The sequence below is a fragment of the Neolamprologus brichardi genome, chromosome 5 (genome assembly GCF_056152115.1).
Source record: "Neolamprologus brichardi isolate AB-2024 chromosome 5, ASM5615211v1, whole genome shotgun sequence".
NCBI classification, from domain to species: Eukaryota; Metazoa; Chordata; class Actinopteri; order Cichliformes; family Cichlidae; genus Neolamprologus; species Neolamprologus brichardi.
The window spans coordinates 4612139-4638053 of record NC_142108.1 but is presented as its reverse complement, the minus strand read 5'-3'; positions in this window follow the sequence as shown (position 1 = coordinate 4638053).

The following is a 25915-nucleotide window of genomic DNA, read 5'->3' as shown; positions in this document are numbered from 1 at the left end:
ACTGGTGGTCCTGTGCTGGCCCATGTGTGGATTACCTCTGGCAAACCTGATCTGGGTCACCAAAGGGCCGTCATTCATTGCAGTATGTGGGCCATGTGTAAGTTGTATGCAGCCACGCGCTGCAAGCCATGTAATAACAACCTGTGCCGGAACATAATAGTGCAAAACTGCTTTTCTATGGTCCCAGATTACTCAATGTGCATTATATAACGTGCCACATTCACCCAATCACACACTTTCTCTAAACTGAGTGCTTCCTAATTACATTCATACACATTCACACTCTTGACATGCAGACTGGAGGAGCCAGGGATCGAACCTCTAACCTTCCGATCAGTAGGTGACCTGCGCTACCACCTGAGCTACTGCCACCCACTGGCAAAGACGAGTAAACCGTCACCAGATTTTGGATAAAGTGTACACACACAAACCTGAAACATTGGCTACCATAGCAGTATAGGCGGTTGTGGGTGAGAGTTGGGAGTTCGTCTTGTAATCGGAAGGTTGCCGGTTCGAGCCCCAGCTTGGACAGTCTCGCTCGTTGTGTCCTTGGGCAAGACACTTCACCCGTTGCCTACTGGTGGTGGTCAGAGGGCCCGGTGGCGCCAGTGTTCGGCAGCCTCACCTCTGTCAATGCGCCCCAGGGTGGCTGTGGCTACAATGTAGCTTGCCATCACCAGTGTGTGAATGTGTTTGGGTGGATGACTGAGTGTGTAAAGCGCTTTGGGGTCCTTAGGGTCTAGTAAAGCGCTATACAAATACAGGCCATTTATAGTATTGCAACATGGCATTTGGGTCTTCTAACTAAAATAGGAAAATAGGAACATAGATAGTGCCATCATTGCCAGACCTGGCGCACACCCTGCCATGACACCAGTCAGTCAGAAGTGCCAGCTTGATGCCAGATCCAGGCCAGGCCTGTTTTCTATGAGCCTTGGCCACATAACCCAAACCACAATCAAGCCAGATATGGCATGCCATCCCATAGACAGTGCCATCTATGCCAGACCTGGCCCATATCTGGGTGACATACATCTTATCATGCCAGAAGTCAGCCAGCAGTGCCGGCTTGATACCAGATCTGGGCCAGACCTGCTTGCTATGTGGCATAGTCCCCCAATGTGGTGAAGTTGTCCTGTACCGTTGACAGAAAAACAGCCCCAAAGTATAATGTTTCCACCACCATGCTTGAATGTAGGGATGGTGTTCTTTGGGTCATACTGAGCATTTCGCTTCCTCCAAACATCTGACCACTGAACTTTCTCCCAAGCCTACTCTGAATCATTCAGATGCTCACTGGCAGACTTAAGATTGCCTTCTTGAGGTTTGCAGGTCCTGCAAAATTTCAATTGATTACATCATAGAATGGTGTTCTTTGTGACTGTAGTCCCAAATGCCTTCAGATCATTACCAATCTTTTTCAGTGAGGTTTGGGCTGGTCCACTATCCTTTTCATGATTATTCTCACTTCATGAGGCAAGCTCTTGCATGGAGCTCCAGCCCAAGGGTGACTTGACAGTCATTTTATATTTCTTCTGTCTCTGAAATTTGGTACCAGCCACTGTCACCTTCTTCAAAGTGTCTTGTTGTTCTTGTAGCCCATCCCAACAGCAAGATCACTCAAGCTTCAAAGATGTTGTCTCTCACGTCACCTGTGCTTACTATGTTTATTCCCTGACTTTGTCACATTGGGGTTGTGCTTGTATTTCAGGTGGAAAAAGATCATGTTGTTGTTTTTCAGTGTTGTAATTATTACAAATCTTTCTATTCACGTATTTGTATCTAGATACAATTTACATTTCACGTGCTTCTTTTGTAGTTGCAAACACTTGCAAAATACTGGCAATGTTGAGTCCTGTGAGAGTTGGTGAACCACCGTGTCTTCTTTTCATTCTAATTTGCGTGAGTTCAAGCATGCAGTACTTTCACATGATTCTCATGTGAGTCATAACCAAGCTCAGAAATTCAATCTAAAAAGTGCAGCCAACCCAAAAGTTTCAGATTCACCTCCGAGTCGATAAACTGGACCTCTTGATCATGTCTGTGTTGTCCCAGAAGTTCTGATTAGTAAAATTCCAGTAATTTTTAGGGAGCTACTTATCGCTAATTAGCAGATATGTGTATCTCTTTGATGCACTGGGACTGTTTATAGATGCAGGCTTTTAATCAAGCTAGTGTTACCTGATGACTAAGCACACTCCCCTTTTTCCAAATATTGTTAATTGTTGTGCCAAAAAACACAACAGAGGCTTAAAAAGAAGAAAGTTAGCATTAGGCCTCAAAATGTAGATTTCAGGATCCAACATTGTTACATTGTTTTAGACAGTCTTGATGCACACTCAATCATCCAGGTAAGTAAATCCCAAAAGGCTGATTCTGTAGCGTTTTCAGTGGAAGAAACGTTTCTTCACTCGTACAAGTGACTTCTTCATGCTCAGCTGACTGCAGGTTTCCCCAACCTTATGGCCACTGATCAATGGTCTTTGATCAGTGGTTGTTAATCAATGGTCATGACAATTTGCATGATAATTATCAAGAAACTGACCTCACGGCCCATTGTTCATTCAGTGGGCTAGTTTCAGTCACTGTGCAAATGTACTGTTTATAAGGTTGGGGAAACCTGCCGTCAGCTGAGACTGAAGAAGTCACTTGTACGAGTGATGAAACGTTTCTCCCACTGAAAACGTTACGTCCAGGTTAACACAATCAACCTTTTGGTTTTAGACTAAACATTCACATATAAACGTGAAGCATATTGCATCTTCACTACTGTTGACATGAGATAAGGGAATGCGATTAATATTTTTAGATTAATTTCTGTATTAATAACTCTTTTAAAATAATTAAAAAAAACTTGTTGTTAAAAACACCAAAATGGTGCCTGACATGGTTGCATCCACACTTCAGGTTCATATATATATGTGTGTGTGTATATATATATATATATGTATATATATGTATATATATACATATATATATTTATACAGTAGTATACAGATACATATAGTATCATAAATACTGTAGTTGATGGAGCATTCCATATTATTGCTGTTCTTTAGCATCGCATGTTTCTAATGAACGATTTGTGTCGTGTCATCAAATTCATTATATCCTTGGCAGAATCAAAAACAAGAAAAAAAAATGCTTAAAATATTGAACTAGTTGTTGTTGTTAGTGAAGCAGAGACTCTGGATTGCAAAACAACAATTTGACAGCTGTTTCGTCATGTTCTGCAATGCTTCTCATTGGGAAATGCCCTTAGAAGAAAATCCAGTCCCTGTTTACTCTAAGCTTGATGCTTGCACTGTGTTGTTTCCACATATTGCACATATCCCTGACCACCACTGATGATTAATATGCAGATTTCAGAATGTGTGAATGTTTGTGTTGAATTATTTTGGTGTGCAAACACACTGGCATTTAGAGCTTGAGGTAGTGCTCCACTTTCGGCAAATTCCCCCAGATACACATATCTTATACCTCTGTTAGAACTGTTAGTTTTCACAGCGGTGTAACGTGGATATTTGCTCTTGAGAACAAGTGAGTCGTCCCATCTTTCTATAAATTGCTCCTTTTTTTTAAAATTAATGAATGGAAAGCTTTATTTTTCATTGCCTTCTGATGAACCACAAATCTATTCTTGAGAAAGAGTATTGAGATTAATCAGTTTAAATGACGTGTGTAATTAATTGTTTGACCGTCTTTGGAATACTTTCCTCAGGCTTAATAAAAAGAAATGACTGCAGTATGCAAGCATATACTGAAGACTGCATGCAGAAAACAGCTCGCAGCCATTTACTTAACGTGCTGTATCTTGCCTGTTTTACCCATATGTTCAGTTAAAAGTAAGTTGTGGTTTAAACTGAGGAGCTATATTTGAAATCGTGCAAATCACAACCAAATCACAAAAGTTGCAGTGTGCCACATTTATCTTATTGCTCAAAAGTTCTATCCCTACAGCTCTTTTAATAAGCAAGTGCCTAAAATCTCAATTTTCTGCTCTGTAAACGATTTAGTGTCTATTACGGAGAAGTGAACAAGTAAACATGAGAGAGATCTGGGGCACAGCCCTGGTGTCTTGCCTTGCAGTTACTAGTCAACAATAGTAATTTGAGGGATTCACATCAATCCTCGCCCAAGAAGTATTCCCCAAATATAAAATATATAAAACAAACTGAGCTACTTGTGTTTGAGCAAAATGGATTTATTGTATGTTTGTCCAAACATGAGTAAATCCAAACATCCTAAATGATGTATTAATAGAGTCATGTGACCTGTAGAGCAGAAGCAGCCAGGATACAATATCTGGGACACTATAGTCCTGTGATTATTGCCTCTTCATTGTTGTTTTGTTATGTTATGTCCCCTGTAACAAGGTAAGGAAAGGTGTGGTGAGGAACCTTGTCATCTTCTTGTAAAAACACACAACACACAGTGATTTGAATTATTCATCCCTACTAAGCCCAAAATAAATGCTGGAACATGTTCCAGTCATGTAAGATTAATTTAGTAACACGTGTAATGTTTTGTAGTCTCCTACCAAAGCTTAGTTAACAACTCCTAAAATTAGTTTCATTATTCTTAACAAAGACCAAGACAGTCTATGCAGCGAGATGCAATTACTGAAGAGGAAACATCCACATTTATTGACCAATTTACTCTCTGTGTGGAGTTAAACAGCGTGCCCGTGGGCTGCTGACCACCTGTGCTTTATTAGTGATACTTTGTTCTGCACTAAAAAGGCAGCATTAACTACTGAAGTCTATAAGTTAATGCTTTTTTTAAATGCCATAATTGCCCTACTAAGTGCTTATCCCCTTAACAATCAAATTCACTACAAAGTTTGCACTTTGTGAAAAATTTAATTAATAAATAAAAAGCCTAAAAACTAAACAAATGTATCAGACTGTTGCTATCTTTGTTTTATATTGGACAGAAATAGCAGATATGTTAGCTTATGACGTCAAAACAAAGTTGCACAGTGGTGTGTAAAGGCGTAAACCACTAACAGGCTAATTTGTCAAGCTGCTAGCTTACCTTTGACACAGGTATAGTGCACTGATTGAACCAACTTGCATGCCATGCATAGATAGGATAGCTTATAGTAGGGCTGCTCAATTAATCGAATTTTAATCTCGATTACGATCTGGGCTTTCAACGGTCATTAAAAATGACTGAGCCGATTATTAGCCCCTCCCTCGTGCTTTACTCTCGCGCTGCTCCATGTGACAAATCGAGCGCACCTTTCTGCATTTCGAACGCGTGTCACAACAATTAAGAAGACCCGAGGGAAGCTCGGAAAGCTAAGCAGAAGTTATTTGGAGAGGAGAGTGACTGCCGTTGGTTGAAAAGAGAGGTAAAAAAAACTTCAGTTGTGTGGAAACATTATGGGTTCGCGGAGTCAGACGTGGATCAAGTAGAAATAGCGTGTAAACTTTGCTATGGTGTCGTAGCTGCACCACAGAGCAACACTGCAAAGTTCACTAAACATAGATGTTTACATTTTTCATTTATTTTTTATATTGCAAACATTTGCACTGTTATCAGTATTTGCACACTATTTTATATTATTTTTTGACAGTCTTTAAAGTCATTATTCAATACATTGTTATTGTTAAATAAATATCGTCAAATAATCGAGATCTCAATTTCAGTGAAAATAATTGTGATTATCATTTTTGCCATAATCGAGCAGCCCTAGCTTATAGTGTTCTTGGGTCCTACCTGAGACCTTGGCTGTGCTGTAAGCTCTCACAGGCCCACGTTCTCATTTCCCTAATGACATCCAAGGAGATGGATGTCATCTCCTTGCATCTTAGTCCCTCCCACCACAGATGCTAATGGAGGAGACAAGGAAGAGAATCAAAGACAGAAGAGCGGAGAAACAAAATCAGACATCCCTGCCTTAGAGCCTGATTTTAAAGCAACGTGAATTAAACATGATGTTTGACATTAATGCATTATAAATAGCTCATTATATTAGCTCAACTACTGCTGATTCTTATGAAAAATATGAATAAAATATTGACTAAAAATACCGTAAAAATGTAAATAAAAGGGAGAAGTCGCTTGTATAGTCCTCCCACCGTGGTTTGTATGTTGTAGCTGCGTTCCACGCCTTGTCTGACACTTTCACACACCTGTGCATCCATGATCATAGTTTCTGCCTCCTTTCTTCTCTGTCCTCCAAATGCATTTTGGGAATTGAGACATCCTTCACCATGGTGTACTGAGTTTGATTACTGAATCACAGGCAGGAGGATGGAGGATGGAAGACACGTGAGTCACAAATTAGTGAAATGAGAAAAGCCCAGTGTTGCTGCCCTCTCCATACGGGGAGCCCAATTTGTTGAAGGCATTTGCAGAGCAATTCGTCGTTTCTGTCACTGCTGCAATTTAAAAGGATTTTCTTGTTTTCGTATCAGTGTTGGAATAAAATGACTGCACTTACCTGACATCTGCCAATATAAATATTAGTGTTATACAGAACTGTAAGCTATATAATTGCGTTCCCTTTTCTGTAAAGGTCTTTGTGTCATCAATTGTAAAAGCTGATTGTGCTATTGTGTGTTTGTTGCTCTTAAAGCCTGAAAAGCTCAAACATTAGTGAAAAAAAATCTTTAATATCATATAAAAGCAAAAATATGATTTGACGTCAATCCGAGAACCAAACATAACATGCTGCAGCTCCTCCTGTCTGCTGTTTTATTCAGTTGCTTACCTTGAAGAGCTTTTTCTCCTGGAGTACAGCAGTCACACACAAACACACTGTCATTGGTCACACTGTGCATGTGTTAAGGGGAAGGAAGAAGGCCTTTTTGCACATGCGTAGAACAAAAGGGGGCCATTACAGACAGCATTAAAGATGGACGTAGCCTCTGGGTCTGGAAAGTGAAGCTAACACTGACGTGGAGTCTCTGAGCAGAACCTCTCTGCTGCGGTGACGTCTTTTGGAGCTTTTCTGATGCGACTATCTCAGAAATATGGCTAGCTTTGTGATACAGACCGTCCAAGAAGTTGGTGCTCTAGCTGAGTGAAATTAGACTGTAATATTTGACAGACTGGGCGATGTCACAGATGTCCAGTCTATAAACAGTTACACACACATAACAGAGAAAGATGATTTCATTTTTGTTCATTTAAAGTCTTAAAATGACAGATTTGTTCATACTAATTATTTTTTCCTTTTAAAAGTTAGAAATGTTCTTATTTTAAGCTTTAGGCTAAAATGCAGCCATGTTTGGCTCTATCTGACCTGTGGAGGAACTGCAGTAACATTTTATGACCACTAAAGTAATGAAGTTCTGTGGGGTAATGCAGATAAAGTGCATCCCTATTAAGTGCAAAGGGGGGGGGGGGGGACACAGGAGGTTAGGGAGGTATAAAAATGGAGATAAAATGCAACCAAATGAGACTGGCTGGAAAACATTAGCCATTACACACCTCCAAGCAGCCTCCGATGAGCTGATTCACTGCAGGCACACGCTGGAATTAGGAGAGAGTGACTGTAAAGACGGAGTGCAGAGAAAAAATAAATTTCAGTGAAGTTTGTAAAAGAGCTTTCAGTCCAGAAAGTAGGAGACGGACTGAAATGCAGGGCTGAGAAACTCTGAGACATAAAAAAAAGAAGCATTTTTAAGTTACAGAAATGTGACAGCTGTCACATAATACATCGAACTATAAATCAGATCCACGTCAAATTGGATGTAATCATTATGAGATGCGTGTCCAGCCTGACTTACTGACAGATTTCAGGGTATCTGGGTCAGCGGTGTCCCCTCACAGCCTTTCATCTCTCACTCTGCCTCGGGTTGTCCTCCTTTCACATGCTTGTGTGATATGTAGACACTGAATCTTGCCACCTGATGTTATTTTGATCGATAATTGTTTTCACTGGTGTTTTGGCTAATAGAGGCAGGTGAGAAACACACAGTTCTGATGGTTTACTGGTGTGAGTACGTCTTCAAGGAGCATGAAGGTGGTGCAGGAAAACGAATGTTATTTTCTCCTGCACCAATTTAGTTGTTAATACAGGGCTTAAAGTTGCTTTTGGACAGCTTCCCTTTGGTGTGCATGTATGTGAAACCCTTTAAATCCTTTCTTTGTAAAAGTGCAGTTTTACATATCTGATGATGTCTGTTTTTATTCACATTAAATGCTGACCTTTCTTTTTCGTTTGCACAGGCTGGATTTGAAGTAATATGAACGATCAAAGTATCACACGTTAATAAAACTGTACACATGAACGCGTCAAGTCACGACTAAAGCGAAGAAAAACTATGAACACTGCGAAAGGCATGTTTATATCTGTGAATGGTAAGCAAGTGAAAAGACCTCCTTAGGGTGATATAAATAGTGCATGAAGCTGAGAGCTTATCAGTTAGCACACATGGCCTTTTCTGCAGATGTTGATATACTGATATTCAGAGATGTAAAGCGAGCGATTCAAATAGAGAACCAATGGCGGCATTCATCAGAACTTGCCAGGAAGGAAGGATCACAAGGACATTAATTGGTGCGATTAAGCGGCGAGCACAATAAGCAGCTGTGTTTTCCCATCGGATCGAGAGCTCGATGAACGGCGACTGTGCCCGGGCTTTTTTTTCTTTACCTGCACGAGTTTGGAGGTTGAACTGGAGCTATGAAGATGTTTCTGCTGCTCCGTCACATGTGGCCCTGCCAAGCAGGGGCCTTTGTTCTTTGGCGGCATGCCAGCCCGCAAACTACTGCCAGAAGAACTGTGTCATGTTCCTGTTCAGCTGGGTTTGTAGACGGGGAACACAGGGATAATCCATTCTATTTGATAGCTCTGTGGCAGGAATTGGAGTGGCTGTCACAGCAACTTTACAACAGATTTGCTGTCAAAACTGAAATATTATGTATATCACCACCCATCTATTAAAGCACATGCTCAGCCCCAGGGCCTCGGTGCTCTCTGTAAGCTGAGAATAGCTGTTTATCCACAATCTCGGCACACGTAACTTCGGTGAGAAACTTAGGAGAGAAAAAAAATTAATTCATAGAGAAACTTGCGTCACTCTTGTACAGAAATAGTCATGTTTCTAATTAGATGCTGAAAAAATTTTCGAATTCCAAGTACAATTTCCTCAGCTCAGAAGGAGAGAAATCTTATAATTCATTACATTTTCCTGTAGCAAACCTGAGTAATCTAGGGCAAAGGCACCTAAGACAATATTGCACAGCAGGACAAAAAGAAATCGAACTAATTAGTCCTTGTGCCACTGGGTATGTCAGTGTTGTGGAAGTGTACAAACTGCAAGTGCCTGGTGGAACAACACTAAGCTTCAGTTGAATTATACTTTACAACACGTGCTGCAAGTTTAGCAGCAACCTTAAGTAGGGATGCACCGATACCGATACTGGTATCGGGTATCGGGGCCGATACTGTAAAATGTGTGTGTACTTATACTCGTAAAAGTTAACAGATACCATGAACCGATACTAACTTATTTCATTAATCAGAGGGTGGCTTATCATTTCTGTTGTAGTTTTTAGATTGGCCACTAGGGGGACATCCCGCGCTAAACAAGCACAGGGTTAGACGAGTCAGACTGGCGGCTCCAGATAAAAAAGAGAAACTGGAGGCTGCTGTAGCTAGGCTAAACAAAATGTCAGCAGTGTGGACGGGAACAGCCAACTTTAACTCAGGTTTTGGAAAAGCGAAGAAAAATGTCAAGAGAAAATCCACAAGCAGTTAAAATAACAGAGGCTCTGACTCATTTTATCGCTCTGGATGACCAGCCAATGCCAGTCGTGGAAAACATAGGATTGCACCGTCTTCTCAGCATACTCGAGCTGCGATATGAAATATAATAAATGAACAGAAGTGTTTATTTATTATTCTGAAAGCTCGGGACAGTGCCAATAGTTCAGTGATATTTTGTTAAATTACAATGTGGAGACTCTGCAATAATTTGAGAGAAGTGCTTATTTTTCACTTGAAAATTTTTTGTGGTCATTTTTATTAAGATTTTATTTTTTATCGGCAGAGAATAAAATAAAACCTGTCTTCCAATTCATTGTATTTGTGTGTGTGTGTGTGTGTGTGTGTGGTAGAAGTATCGGTTTTTGTACTCTGTATCGGCAAGTACTCAGATCCAAGTATCGGTATCGTATCGGTTTGAAAAAATTGGTATCGTTGCATCCCTAATCTTAAGTGCTGTCAGCCAATAACAGTGGCACAGGTCTCTTTAACTTTAATCTCAGTCAGAGAGAGCAGGAAGTAAGATTTTAGTCAGGAAAAAACTGCAGCGGATCAATTGTGTATAAAAAAACACACCGTTTGTGAAATAATAATTAAGTATGATGTATTTTTAAAAGATTTACTTGAACTTATACCTTTTACTAAACTAACCAGTTGCTCTAGGTGCCTAAATTTAACCAAACAGCAAGTACGTATTACACTGAAAAGCAGGAGGAAATGAGAAACTGCAGTAAATCCTCAGCTGTCTTCTGCTTCTTTTACACTGCATCAATCCCCGAGTGATCTTTGCTCGTCTTTTTATTTGTAAGAGTTTTTGTTTTAGAGAAACCAAGTGTGCTTCAAAGACTGAGAATGCAGTTTAGCAGCATGGGAGACTATTTTTAAGGAGACTGATTTTGTTTTCGAGAAAAAAAAATGATGCTGTTGTTATATAATTGCATATAGTCTATATCTGGTGGCAATTAGACAATTCCTTGAAAAGACATTCTTTAATGTAGACAAAAGTACAATTATGATCTTCTGCAACGAGTCTGTTTATAGTGAGGCCTTTCACAATAAATCAGCCAAAACAGCAGAGGCTCGTTGGAGGCTCTAGGAATTTTTCCAGACACAGAATAAATGAAAATGAGAACTATTTCATAGCATTTGTTCAGATATTCATAGAACACCAGATGTTTGACTTTAAAATAACGCAGGATGAAAATCGGTGTGTTATATAAACAAAAACAGGCACTTACATATTTATAGCAGCAACAGAGATTTTACTTACTTACATGCTTATGGATTTATTTAATTCAGCACCCGCACACTGACAATGATCATTACTCATTATCAGCAGATAAATAATCAACAGACGTCTACAAAATGATTGGTTTACACACTGATGGTGGTTAAGTGGACTTAATATTTCTACATTTATCACAAAAACAGGCAAGTTTCTGTTCTTTCTTGGCATTGTGCCGCTATTTATAAATACAGATTATCGTGTACAAATTGATATTGTACATGATAATAAAGGGTTGTTAAAATATTACGTCGGTCAATAGTTTTAAAAAGCTGAAACTAAGTTACTTTAAGGGCCTTCTTAGGTTTTGGACTTACATTTTAGCATTTTAGCACTTGCACTGGCTTTATCCAAGACAGTGTGTGCTCCAGAGTTCATAATAGTCCAAATGTTTTTGATTACACCCGCAAGTGGTGAAAAATCATTTACTGGATTTTTGTCCAAGCTGACATTTATGTATCCAGGCAAATAGATGGACGGCTAATGTTTCTAAAACTGCTTTCTGTGCCTAACTGAGACCACTTGCACATTTTTAATCAGATTGTCTTACTTCTTATACACTAATGGTTAGCTATACTTGCATATGTTTGGCTGGCTGTGCTGATATGTAGTGTTAGTATTTTAATTTCATAATGGTGACAAACATGGACAAGGCCAGTTTAAACGCTTTTGTTATCCAGCTCATCAAGAGGCACGATGCTGCTCCTTATGGTGCACGAATGGCATGAGTAGCTGGCTGTGATGACAAGGAAAGTGAACGGTGGGGATGAGGTACATTAAGAATTACAAAAACACAACTTTTGGGCAATGCATACTTTTAATTAGGAATTGATGCCATGAGCCAAATTTAAAATTGGAATTCTAAAATAGAAAGTGGAAAACAGAACTGTCTCGCAAAAAAGGGCAAGTAATAGGCCAAAAGAGGACGTGCTTGAGACCTGGGGTCTGTCTGAGCATGTGTCTGGTTATAGCTGTGACAGATGATGTGTTAAAAAAAGACAAAGAGGAAAAATCTGTCAGAGAAAATGAGCTGGAGATGAACTGACTGACTCCAGCAAGCGGTTAGACCCACCGACCTCAGTGACTCGCCTCCGGACATTTGACCAAACAGAAGTGGCCAAATGCTGTATCATCATGAAATGGTTAGAGGAGGATGAATCGTAGTTTGAATGGTCACAAATTATGTGAAAATGCAGAGTTTTACTTATTGTATTGTTGTCTGTACCTTAGCAACAAGTCCAAACAGAGTTTAATGTTTATAATTAGTTAATTTGTATCATTTAGTGAGAACACCTATTAGTATTAGTATCTGTTCTCATGAATGGAAACACTTTCGCTCAGGTTATGTTTTGCGCACACTGATTAAGGGAACAACGGAAAAGCAATTTACATATTTTAAATAATGTATTTCAGTATATACACCTGAACATCATATAGAAAAATAAACCTTAAAATATGAACATTAGCTTAGATTTTTAATAAGATAAAGCAACATTTAAATTATTTCAAGGAGGAAACACACATTTAAAGACAATACCCACTGATTTGTGTTTCTTCCCTCAGCAGTGAAAAACACCTCAGAAAATATGTATGGCCTAATTACTGTGCTGTGGCATTTTACCCTTAAAAATCTAAAAAGCATATTTGTGCAACACATATGGTAGCTGCCCCTAAAGGGGACATATCACTGTGCAAATGATTACACTGTGGCATTGTGAGGCATTTTGATGTTGTTCGTGGGTGATAAGTGGGGGTTTTTTCAGACTGCTTTTGCCTTAAAGGTAGAGAAAAAAGATTAATCTTTTCTTCTGTGAACCATCAATGGCATTAGTATATTTAATTATGTTCCATAAAGAGTTGGCCACAGCTTACATATACTGGCTTTGAATGTGGTTGTTGGTGCCGCACAGATTCGACTGAGTATTTCAGAAACTGCTGATCTACTGGGATTTTCACACACAACCTGGGGCTTACTCACAACAGTCTGAAAAAGAGAAAATATCCAGTCAGCGGCAGTTCTCTAGGCAAGGATGCCAGAGGTCAGAGGAGATTGCCTTGTGCTGATCAGCTACAATAACTCAAATAACCACTCGTTACAAAGTATGCAGAAGAGCATCCTTAAACGAACAACACCACAGCAACAGAGGACTACACTAGGTACCTATCCTGTCTGCTAAGAACAGGAAACTGAGGCTGCAATTTGTTCAGGCTCACCAAAACAGAATTTAGGAAAAATGTCGCCTGGTTCTGACGAGTCTCAATCTCTGCTAAAACATTCACATGGACGGGTCAGAATTTGGCATTAAACATGAAACTGTGGTTCCATCTTCAGCTCCAGGTGGTGTAATGCTGGGGGGCATATTTCATTGGTACACCCTGTACCCGTTATTAGTAATTGAACATTTAAATGGCAAAATCTGAGCATTATTGTTGCCTGTGGCCATCCCTTTAAAACCACCTTCTCATGACTGTCTCCAGCAGGATAGCATACGATGTCACAGAGTTCAGATGAGCACAAACTGGTTTCGTGAACATGATGAGTCACTGTGCTCAAAAGGCCTCCACAGGACCTTATTGAATCTGTGCCACAAAGAATTGGGCGGTTCTGAAGGTAAAAGGAAGTCCGACCTTCCTTTGCCAGCAAGATGTGACTAATGAAGTGGTTGGTGGATGTGTTGATACAGATGGATGCTTAGAGGTGTGAAGACTTGTTGATTAAGGACAAAATTCAGAAATGTTTACAGCTGTCACTGTGCTGGTGACAAAAGGAAAGTTTTTCAAAAGAATATTTGGTATTTTCTCTACCTTTGAGAAAGGATAGTACACTTTGTGTACATGTACAAAAAAAATGTGTTGAATAGTCTTAGTGAAATTTTCTGACAACATTTGAACATTTTAGAGTTGTTGATGGCAAAAATTCCCTTTCATGAATTCAAATTAATTTGTTACATTGTTAAAGTTACTTGAGATCAAAGTTTGCAGCACAGGAACTTTTAAAACGCAACTTGTGTGTAGCTTTCTACAAATATCCACACAAAAATCATTGAGCTTCAATCAAGTGTTAAAAAAAAAGAAATGTGAGCAGGCAGGCGAGTCTGACAGATCAGCAGTGTTTGCCATTTATATGCTGTGTGGGGTAGAAGTTACAATAATACACACAAAGGTAAATTAAAAGTTTTCAATTTATTGCAATTTATTGCGTGCAGGGTGAAAGTAGCCTGTCATGCGTAGATGATGATGATGTTAATAGCTTCTCAGCCACATTCACTGTATGACTGATGGCTCTAAACTCTGGAATCCAATGTTCAGCTTTTTATATTTTTTTGTTTTACTTTCTGTGACGGGACTGCGGTGTAGCAGTTAGCGCTGCCACCTCACAGAAACAAGGTCCTGGGTTAAAGTCCACTGGATGGCCGGGGCTCTTCCATGTTCTCCAGCTTTTTTTTATTTTACCTTTGAATAAATCAAAATTAACAAGAAAAATCTGCTTTATCAGGTATGTTTATCTCCGTATCGGCTGTCTTGTTGCCATGATCTTGAACTGGAGCTTGATATTGATGATACCTGTCACTAGTCACCAGTGTTGGTCAAGTTACTTGAAAAAAGTAATCAGTAACTAATTACTGATTACTTCCCCAAAAAAGTAATCCTGTTACTTTACGGATTACTTATTTTCAAAAGTAATTAATTACTTAGTTACTTAGTTACTTTTTAAAAACACGATTTACAACCTGAATAGGTGATAAAGCGATAGATCTTTCAGCCCAATTCTACTTTTTCTACAATCCATCATACAAAATGTAATCGAATGGAAAAGTCTCTTTTTAAAACTTGTTTTATTAGTTTTAATATTTTAACTTTATGCATCAAGCAAAAATTTAATTGGAAGAAATTTGTTTAATATTTAAACCTATTTTCTGCACATTCCAGCCCATAAAATATTTTCTTTTTGTGTTTACACTCACTCAAGTAAATAGATGCAAGTAAAACACAGCAAAAAATAAATAAAGTCAAAGACTAGCGGTCTTTTTGCTCTATTTTCACCTGTAAAGCAGGAGTGGGGTAGGCGGAGGTTTACCCTGGTGCAGGTGTGCCGCAGCGGTCAGTGGAAGAATCCGCAGCTTCTCTGTGAATTTCCCATTATGTCGTAACGCACTCGGTGCTTGCTTAGGGTGCGGTGTTTAGGTTTTTTTTCCCCTGTATAAAGAAGTTTTCTTCCCACGCACAACGGACACTAATGTTTTTGTCACTTTTTATGGAATCAAACTCAAAGTAAGGTCAGTACTTCCACGCTTTAAACGCTGCACGCTCATACTCTCTCTGCACTTGATATATGATCCATTGTTGATCTGCACACAGCTGTTGTCACGAACGCCGCACTCGCTTACGTCATTGTCATGAGACATTCTCGCAAAAAAAAAATCACGGTTTTAGTAACGCAGCGTTCCTACGGGAAAGTAACGGTAATCTAATTACCGTTTTTGCAATAGTAATCCCTTACTTTACTCGTTACTTGAAAAAAGTAATCGGATTACAGTAACGCATTACGCCCATCTCTGCTAGTCACACACACACACACACTTCACAGAGGGCGAAAGTAGTAAGGCTTGATTGAACTAACACTGATCAGCCACTCTAGCAATGGAATCTCAGCGCTTCCCATCTCACCGTTAAAGAACAATCAGACTGTAAGACAGGAGGGAACACAGTTACAGACGAACACACAGGAGAACACAGTCAACCGGAGGTGGAAACAAGCATACGACCACTGAGGAGAAGAACCAAAGCAGGAGGTAAAATCAAAACAGGACACATGAGAGAACTGATCTGAGTGTGAGGGGGACACCAAAAAATAGATAAACTAAAACCAAACAAGAAGAAAAACAGCACCATGACAGTTTTGTGGCTGTAACTTTGTGTAAGCTCATACTTACTGCACCGTGCTTCTACTTGGATGAAGTGTGCAACCTAAATAAAGCTTTGCTCTCTTTTTATGCTTTATTTAGGTTGCCTGATTTTCTTTAAGGTTTTCTGTACTAAACAGCAGAAATGTTCTCCACCTTTTCCTACATTCACATTTTGAAATGCAGGTGGTTTTAGTTTTTGTTGTCCCTAAAGCGTTGGTAACAGCTGGACCTGACGGTATTTGTGCTCAGGGTTTAACAAGATGAATTTGCTTTATGATCATACATAAAAAAGAAAAGTACAACACTCACTCATTTTAAGCTGACAGGACTTTGTGTGTCTTTTGAGTGAGCTAAATCAGACTGCTATGAACCAACATAGTTGCAACCGGACGATTTGCCACACAATCTCATCAGTTACAGATGCATATATGTCTGTTTTGCGGTTGTTTTTTAAAGCAGTATTGGAGTGCCAGTTCCACATTAAAATTACTGAGCGTGTTTTTAAAATGTGGGGGTGTGCTAGGAGCAGTCACAGTAGAGACTGCATGGCCAGGTTGAAGCAATCAAAAATAGCCTACTGGTGATGTGGTGCAAGGCCTGTAGTATATTACAAAATGATAACCAGTACAAAAAAACTAATATGTGGAGGTGGTAAAACTGGAGAAAAAAAAAAACAGAGACAGTGTGTTTTTGAGCCAACAGTGTGGTGTCAGCATTTTAAAGTTTATTAGCCAAAAGTATCATGAGTAATGGCATGAGGTGTGTTGTTTGGCTCTTTTGTGCCGTTTCATACACCAAAGATCTGAACACGACTGAATTACGTGGTTTGAAAAATGCACATCTGATCACCTCCCCATTTCTGCTAAACAGCTGTGCACAGCTGCTTCCCTCATCTTCTCATTTAGCTCTCTCCCACAGAGAAGGGCTAAGCATTTGTTTTAATGATTACAAAGTTGATGGTTAGTTGATGTTAGTTAGCAATCACAAGTGACACTATTCAGATTAAAGTGGAGTGGAGAGTGACTGAAGATCTTGAAACTGCAAAGCAAATTTTATGACACACTGAAAAACCAGCGCTCTAAGAACGTTTCAAATGACTAATTCAAATAAATATGTGGTCACTGACATGCAGGCTAGAACACATGGGATCACTGAATCAAAACTGAGTGCAGAGATTTCTAATTAGCCCAATTTTATGTTTTCTTTTAAAAGGAGATTAAAAAAGTGACCAACTAAAACTTTGTGGAGTTCAATTGAAGCAGTAATGAGGAGATACATAATGAGTCAAAGGAGTGGTTATAAGACCCAGAGTGGAAAGTCCACTGTGAAACGTGGGCTCTAAAACAGATGGAAAAGTACTTCACAGGCCCAGGTGATAGGAAATCAGTCTGAAGCACATAATCAACATCTATGGATGGTTTCCAAGAACAAAAATAAAACAAAAAACCTTTCTTGCTCCCATAACTGCAATAAAGATGAATGTTTTCCAAAGAATACAAAGATAACCAGTAAATATCAGATGTACATATCTGTTCAGCTCAGATTGGTGTGAGCCTCACCCGGGCTGCCACAGTGCACCGAGCAGTTAGCAAAGCACAAAGGAACATTTATAGATAGCATCCTGATTATCTGTGGATATATCAAAATGCCAGGCAGCACGGTGGCACGGTGGTTAGCACAAGAAGGTCCTGAGTTCAATTCCAACATCAGGCCGGGGTCTTTCTGTGTGGAGTTTGCATGTTCTCCCCGTGTTTGCGTGGGTTCCCTCCGGGTACTCCGGCTTCCTCCCACCGTCCAAAGACGTGCAGCTTGTGGGGATAGGTTAATTGGATAATCCAAATTGTCACTAGGTGTGAATGTGCGAATGAATGTGAGTGTGAATGGTTGTCTGTTCCTGTGTGTTAGCCCTGCGACAGACTGGCGACCTGTCAAGGGTGTACCCCGCCTCTCGCCCTATGACAGCTGGGATAGGCTCCAGCGCCCCCCGCGACCCTGAAAAAGGATAAGCGGAAGCGAATGGATGGATGGATGGATATCAAAATGCCACCTGTCAAGAAGTCTCCAACAGCCTTGAGGAAGAGAACGACACAATCATGATAATGATCGAGCTTACACTGCCAAAATAACACAAAAGTTAAAACTATGACATGACCAAGTATGTCACCTAACCTGAATCCAACAGAACACCTTTGGGGGTATTTTAGAGAGAAATGTAGAGCATCACAAGCCCTCCAGCAAAGAGCAGCGGCAGCTGTTAGCAAAGAAGAAGAAGAGCAGAACGTCTTTCCAGATATATGTGAACACTGGTATCCTTTTTTATGCTGAGAGGATTGAGCTTGTCATCAAAAATAAAAATAAGCACTGAGTCATGAAAAACTAAAACCTCAGTGAGAAAATGTCTGGAGCACGTCTCTGTGGAGTTTGCATGTTCATCCTGTGCCTGTGGCTTTCGTCCCACACATGTGCATTGGCTGTGAGAGTGTTATCCCTATGGAAGGCTGCTGACTTGTCCAGGATGGTCCCCGCTTTTTGCCCTACGGCAGCACCTGGGAAAGTAAATGGATGATGAAAAGCAACTTTTGCTGAGTTTGTAATCTGTGTAAACTTACTGTAAGGGTATCCACAGTCCTGAATCATTTAATAGTACAGCTATTGCAGGCAGTGTATTTGTGTTTATTGCACCTTTTTTTTGTTTGCTCAAATATACAGAGTCAATGAAAGGCACACAGTAAATGCATGTAATTGACCCTGAAAAAGCAGAAAAACACTTTCAGTTTACAGTACTACTTGTATTGGCCTCAGTGGTTTTGAAAAGTTTAAATTGTTCAATAGGACCATGGCTGGAGTTAATATTTATACACATATATTGCAAGTCAATGTCAAAAAATATGCAACCCCCTTTTATTTAAGCGCTCGGATCACACTGGCGAGTGGCCAGGAATGCAGTCCCTTCAGTCCCTTTCCTAATATATAAGCACTATAAACTCCTATTTACTGCCAATTTCCATTTTAAAATGCAGGGAAATAGATGGTGCAGTTGTCTCAACTACTAGCCATACTTCCACAAATGAGTTGTTATAGATATATCAAAATTCATGCACTTTTTCTTTGTAATCATTGCTGTCGCAGTTCTTGAAATATGAACGCTACATCCTCCCACCATATGTCAAACGCCCATTGGGAAAACTAACTTTTAAGTTTATAATCTTACTTTTTCATTTTTAGACATATTTTTAGTAGGAGAACGTCTAAGTCTCAGCTTTGCTACATTATATGACAACCAGCGTTAGTGCCTAGAGCAATGCTGAGACAGGGGGCTATAAACATATCATAGAGTCTCAGATTTATCCTTTCAATTCAAGAGGATTTACTGACATGTCTGGTGAGGTGAGAATACCGTTGCCTTTGGTTGTAAATCCTGTCTCTGAAAAACTTCTTGCATTCTGCTGCAGAGAACTGTGTCGTTCCACTAGCGGCTAGCAAAGCCTTATCCAAAGACTCAAACATCCATCCTATCTGAAAGACGTCAACATGTGCGCACTGCACCATTAGTCCAGAAGAGACGAGGTGAATAAAACTTATCATCAATGCACCATTAACCTTTAATGAACTGGTGCTACATTTTCAAGACAAAGCTGTTCTGAAACTCCCCTTCCCAGGACGTCGATCCCCCCCCTCCTCCCAGCCTGTCCTTGTCGCCCAGAACTTTGTCTGGTGCTGAATTAGTAATGGAGCAAAAGACATGATTTACAGGAAAATTTGAACTTGGGTTCACGTTGCTTGCTCGGTTGTTTTCACAAGCGTGTAGGATTCTCTAAAAAGGGGGCAAATTTAAACCTCTGAGGGATCAGACATTGATTTACGGTGTGCTCCGTACTGTGCTCCACTCATCAATAGAGGTATTTCTTCAACGTTATAATAGCAGCTGTGGATGTTGATGAGGTATTATTTTGCACATAAAACACTCCCACATGCTGAGTCTTTCAATGCTAATTATATTTGGCTTATTTTTTTATGCCTCTGTTGCAGTGGGTCGCTCTGCTCACGGTCCCTCTCTTAAAGCAGCCTTTTTGACGCACCTCATCTCCTCACAGCACGTGCTGACCTATGCTTCAAGTTCACTGCCGGGAACAGTGAAAAGCCTGATTCCTGCTTTGTTATGTTTGAAGGTAACATCAGAACCTAATTTGTTTGAACACTAAATAAAACTGAAAGAGAATCCACATTAGAAAGAATATTATCTAAGCATGCTGTTATTAAAAAGTGCCTGCTGGTGCTGGACTTTTAAAAATATCTGAATGTGCCATTAAACAGTAGGTAGTGCACACAAGACTCTTGACTCAGAAAACAAATAGCCAGGGATCAATCGCTGCCAACTCAGCGTGCATGAACGTATTTAACCATTGTTAAGAGATATATTCTAAAACACTTCTTCAGCAGAGAATCAGAGAGGAGAAACACACAGATTTTCTTGCTAGCAAGGGCAGCCTAGAGTGAGACTCAGAGACCCGCCCTGAGGACTGCCCTGGTCCTTTATTTATACACTTCAGTGAGCGTTTGTTCCATACATTGAAGTGTGTGTGGTCAGAGTGTGACCCCATAAATGACTTCCCTAAAACTGCTGGTCTGGAAAGTCCAGCAGTTCACCTAAACAAAAGCACTTAGACTGGAAACAGATATAACTACGTTAATCCTACCGTAAAACAATAAAACAAGGTACGAACTTTCCCATGCTCCTAGGATGTGGGGGTGAAAGCCAGAACACCCTGGAATGTTACTTCCTAGGATGAGACCAACTACATACTTCTAAACACAAATGATTACATGCAGTATTCTACCATATTCAAACTTATATTATTAAAAGATTATACTGACTACTAAGTACAATTTTCCATTGACAACCATGTTCTATGGATTGTTTCACACAAATTTCCTTCGGTTCTGATGGAAGCTTCCAAAGTCCTGTTCAGGGATGGGAATCGATGAGAATTTAGCAATTCCAAATCCATTATCGATATCACTTATTGATTCGATTCTTTATGGATTCTCATTGGCTCCACTTTAAGAGTCACCGCCGTCTCTAAGCAGCATATCAAAGACATTCATGCAAAGTAATTGTCACAGCTGGTGGGGTGAGCCGTGCGGTGTTGGAGGAAAAGGAGGACCCAAAATGCAGGCAGTGACTGATGATTCGAGTGACGTTTTTTTACAAGTGGTGGAGTGGCAAAAACAGGCAGTGAGGGAAGAGAATTTACAGAACAGACCTAAACTGGGAAAGCTAAATAACAAACCAGAGATCATACGAACGGGGTGGGAGGCAGAGAGACGCAGACGAGCGACAGGACACCATGAAACACAGACGAGCCGACACCGAACACAGACCGACACCCACTAAATATACACACACAAGGTAATCGGGTAATCACACACAGGAGGGAAGAACAGCTGATCCTAATACACATGATGACCGGAGGAGACAAGCTGAACACAATGACAACAGACAGAGACCTTCAGAACAAAACAGGAAATCTAGAACCCGAACCGGACACAAGGGGGAAGGACACAGAATAACTAGAACAGAGGAAAACTGTTACAAAATAAGTTCGTATCATCAGCAAACATCACATGATACTTTAAAATATGTGATGTTTGCTGATGATACAAACTTATTTTGCTCTGGAAAAGACATAAAGAAATTACTGAAAACAGTGAAAACAGAACTTATGAAGTTAAATAGATGGTTTGTATTTAATAAACTATCACTGAATGAAAGTAAAACAAAATTTATGTTATTTGGAGGTAGTAAAAGTAATATTAAAGTAAAATTGAATTTAAATAATGTTGAAATTGAAAGAGTATATGAGACAAAATTTTTAGGAGTAATTATTGATGATAAACTTTGTTGGAAGCCCCACATAGAACATCTATTTCTATTATTTATAAAACCAGAGATTTTTTGAATAAGAACTGCCTTTATTTATTGTATACTTCCCTTTGTTTGCCTTATATGACCTACTGTGCAGAAATTTGGGGGAACACATACAAAACATATTTGGATTCAATATTTAAATTGCAAAAAAGAGCTATTAGAATAATAAATAAAGTTGGATATAGGGAGTCCACCAACCAGTTTTTTGTAGGATCATCTATGTTAAAATTCATGGACATTATATATTCTAAAACGTTAGAAATGATATATCGTGTGATTAAAAAGAATGTTCCAATTTGTATTTTAAGTATGTTTCAACTAAGAGATGGAAAATATGATTTGAGGGGGTCTTATAAGTTTGAAATGCCTAAAGTGAGACCCAATGTTAAGTATAGATGTGTGTAAGTTTTGGGAGTGAAATTATGGAATGGACTTAATGATGAACTGAAGATGTGTTTTTCTTTGTCATTCTTCAGGAAGATTTTAAAAATTAGTTATAGAAGGTTATAGAAATTTGGTTTGTTAAAAAATTTTTGTGTTGATTTAATTTCTTGATTTATCATTGATTTATTTTCAAACTGTTATACAACTTATTTATCAATGCTATTTATTTTCTTGGTTAAGGATTTGATTATTTCTATGGGGGTAAGGGATAGGATAAGTATAAGCCATAAGGCTTCAGCCTATTCCTTTTTCGGTTACTGTTTGAGTACTTTTATGTAAAATTATAATCTGTTGTTGTTGTTGTTGTTGTTGTTGTTGACTGAAATAAAAAAAATTCAATTTCAAAAAAATTTTCAATTTCAATTTTTCAAAAACAATCACAAAACACAAAACGCTGGGTCAAAAAAATAATTATTGCACATATTACACAGAACACTTTTCTTAAACGTAGTGCAGTACGTTACTTAATTACTCCCAGGAGAAAAACATTCGTTATACTACTTGTTACGTTATTTTCATGTTACTCTGTAGAATGATCAGAAACACTGTCTCATAATTACCAGTTAACAATATAAACTTACAGGTTGCAGTCCAACACACTAGCACAAATCCCGATCCTGATGAGGACACACGTGATCATTCTCCTAGCATTTAGGTATGAACACAAAGCCGACAACACAAACCAGCACAAAGACACTTTAAAGCGATCGCCATGGTGATTCTACTGTAGAAACATGAACGACTAGAGATGGAGGCTGCAGCCTGACTGCGCATTAGTTGTTTACCCGTTGAAGTTCAGTTAAAGTCCTGTTACTAATTTCATATGGTCTAGCTAAAATCATAAACAGTAGCTGTACAAAAAGCTTGTTTGTATTTTCTTTACAGCAGTGTAACATTGGCGTGGCTATGAAACATTTAAATAGTCAGAAAACGGAATATTCATAATAAATAAAAACGAACGGTGTTTTTCTAAGACACTATAAGTTTACTTACCACAGTAATACTGGCACTGGCACCAAAGATGGTTATCCATCCTGCTTCGGTGAATATTGCCCTGTTGCACCGACTCTCGTCATCATGGAGTTCTTTAAAAGACTAGTCACGCAACGTATTACACGCGTCCTCCCTCTCTGAAACCCTGTCAGTTTGCAAACTAGTCAATCAATGATGCAATATCCTCTGTCCTCCACTCAGCCCACACCCACCTGGAAACAAAAACAGTGTAACTCATCAACAACAAGGACCAGAAAGACCACAGGAGAGAAGTGAAACAAAAACAATCTTTTTTGAAAATGGAGTTCATTGAGTTTGGCACTTTAACACATCATTCACCAGCAGTTAACAGACAAACTGGACCAGCTGGGGGATAATGGGAACACCTCCGTTTGTAACTGAGTGGTGAACTTTGTCACTGAGAGATCTGATAGGGTGACCAGATCCCAAACAACTAACTGTGGGACAAACGCAGTTAATGTTTGTGTGGGACATTATTGTGGGGTTATTAACTTACAATAAAGTGATTTAAGGCAACTGTTGTTTTTTAATTTGACACTATATAAGTAAAATTTTGAATTGACAAAGTGGGACACGTTAACAATAATGGGAGTTAGTCAAATGTATTGTGTTGAATGCAACTTTTCCAACTCTCTTGCTTTACAGTCCAGTAAATGCAATAAGAATGAATAGAAGCTAAAGTTTGTTCTTATGATCTCTTACGCTATTGAAATAATCTTAAATATTTTTGTTATTTCAGCTGCTGTTCTGTCTGGTAACAGTCTTGGACATAACGTTTATGAGCCATAGCTGCTAATTTTAGGAATTTCTAGCCAATTATGACACGCACAGATTTTGTGTCACTTCACACAAGTTAAATTTACTTCAGTTTTATTTATATAGTGCCAAAACACAACAGCAGTCACCTCAAGGTGCTTTATAGTTTAAGGTAACGACCTTACAACCAAATGACCCCCTATGACCCCATGACTAGATATTGCCACTTCATTTTCTTTGTGGTAATTTCCATCATGCTCACCAAAATCTGCAAATCCTCTGACTTTTTTGTAACTTGGTAACAGCATTAGACAGACTAGAGATGGACCGATCCGATATTACGTATCAGTATCGGTCCGATACTGACCCAAATTACTGGATTGGATATCGGCGAGAAATAAAAAATGTAATCCAATCCATTAAATATCAAAAAAGCACCTCACAAAACTCGCTACACGGCGTAACTCGGCCTATAACCGTAGCACGTCACAGCAGTATGCGTCACGTGATAGAGCGGCTGTGTGTATTTGTAGCCTCGCTAGCAAACCAGCATTTCATCTCCGAGGAAGTTATCCCTGAGAGAAGTAAAGCAAGTGTGTAAGTTCATCTCTGAATGTCTGTAAAGCATTCCCACCTTAAGCTTAACAACAGATATATGGAGCGACTGCCTCTCTCTCTCTCTCCTGCTGCTACTTCAATCGCGAGTCCGTCTCTCTTCTTAGTTTTTGGCCCACTTCTCACCAGAAAGAGGAAACCAGCGGCTGAACAACAGCAGCACGTTTAACCTTGATAAACTGTTGTTAGAATTTATTTATTATTACTTTCTACACCAGGATCCTTTTCTACGCAGCTGACAGCTGGTAACTGTGCAGGGGTGGATCTAGCGAAGTTTAGCCAGGGGGGCCGATAGGGCATTAACAGGGAAAAGGGGGCACAAAGACATACTTTTCTTTCTTATTCTCATTTAAAATGTCTAGCTTTTAATAAATAATTATCTGACTCTTACACCCAAAGTTTTAATCTGATGTAAAATGTATAGAAGTCCATTACTGTATATAGTAACTGTTAAGTCTAATATACCCTAGTAAGCTATACTACTTTTTCCTTTGGGAAGATACCATCTTGTAGTCTGTAGTTCTGTTGAAGAAAGATGTTGAATCTATTTAATTATTCTTGAAAAATAATTTATTTTTATGCATTTTCCCCCTGCATCAAATTAAATTTGATTACATCGATTAAGCATCATGAGGTGGAGGGTGGTTCCCTATTTTTTTTTTTGCTGGGAGTTTGCAACCCTATTAGTTAGGTTGCTTAATATTTCTGCTAAGTACTCTTTAAAATACCAGAATAGGAAGGATGGAGTAGGTTTAAGTTTATTAGATTGATCAGTGTTGCTGAACTATGAAATATTTTGGGTGCAGTGTATTTTTTACATACAGGTATAACAGAATAGCTTTAGTGTTGTTATTTATTTAAACTTGAGTATAAACTTATACAAAATGCAGCGAGATATTAAAAAAAACGTTTTCATTTAATTTAATTTAATTTAATTTTAATGTTTGATTAAAAAACACACTATATCAAATTCATATCGGTATCGGCAGATATCCAAATTTATGATATCGGAATTGGTATCGGACATAAAAAAGTGGTGTCGTGCCATCTCTAAGACAGACTAACCCTTATTTGAGTATAATAAAAAGCCTTCCCTTCACCTGCATTGGGGAAAAGCCAGACATCAGGAAAGTGCATGTCCTGCGGTCAAAATGAGGTACGTTGTCTCAAGCAGTGGGACAGGAGGACAAGAAGTAAAAACGCTGTGCAGTCTCACTTAAAGAGGGACATCTGGTTAATCT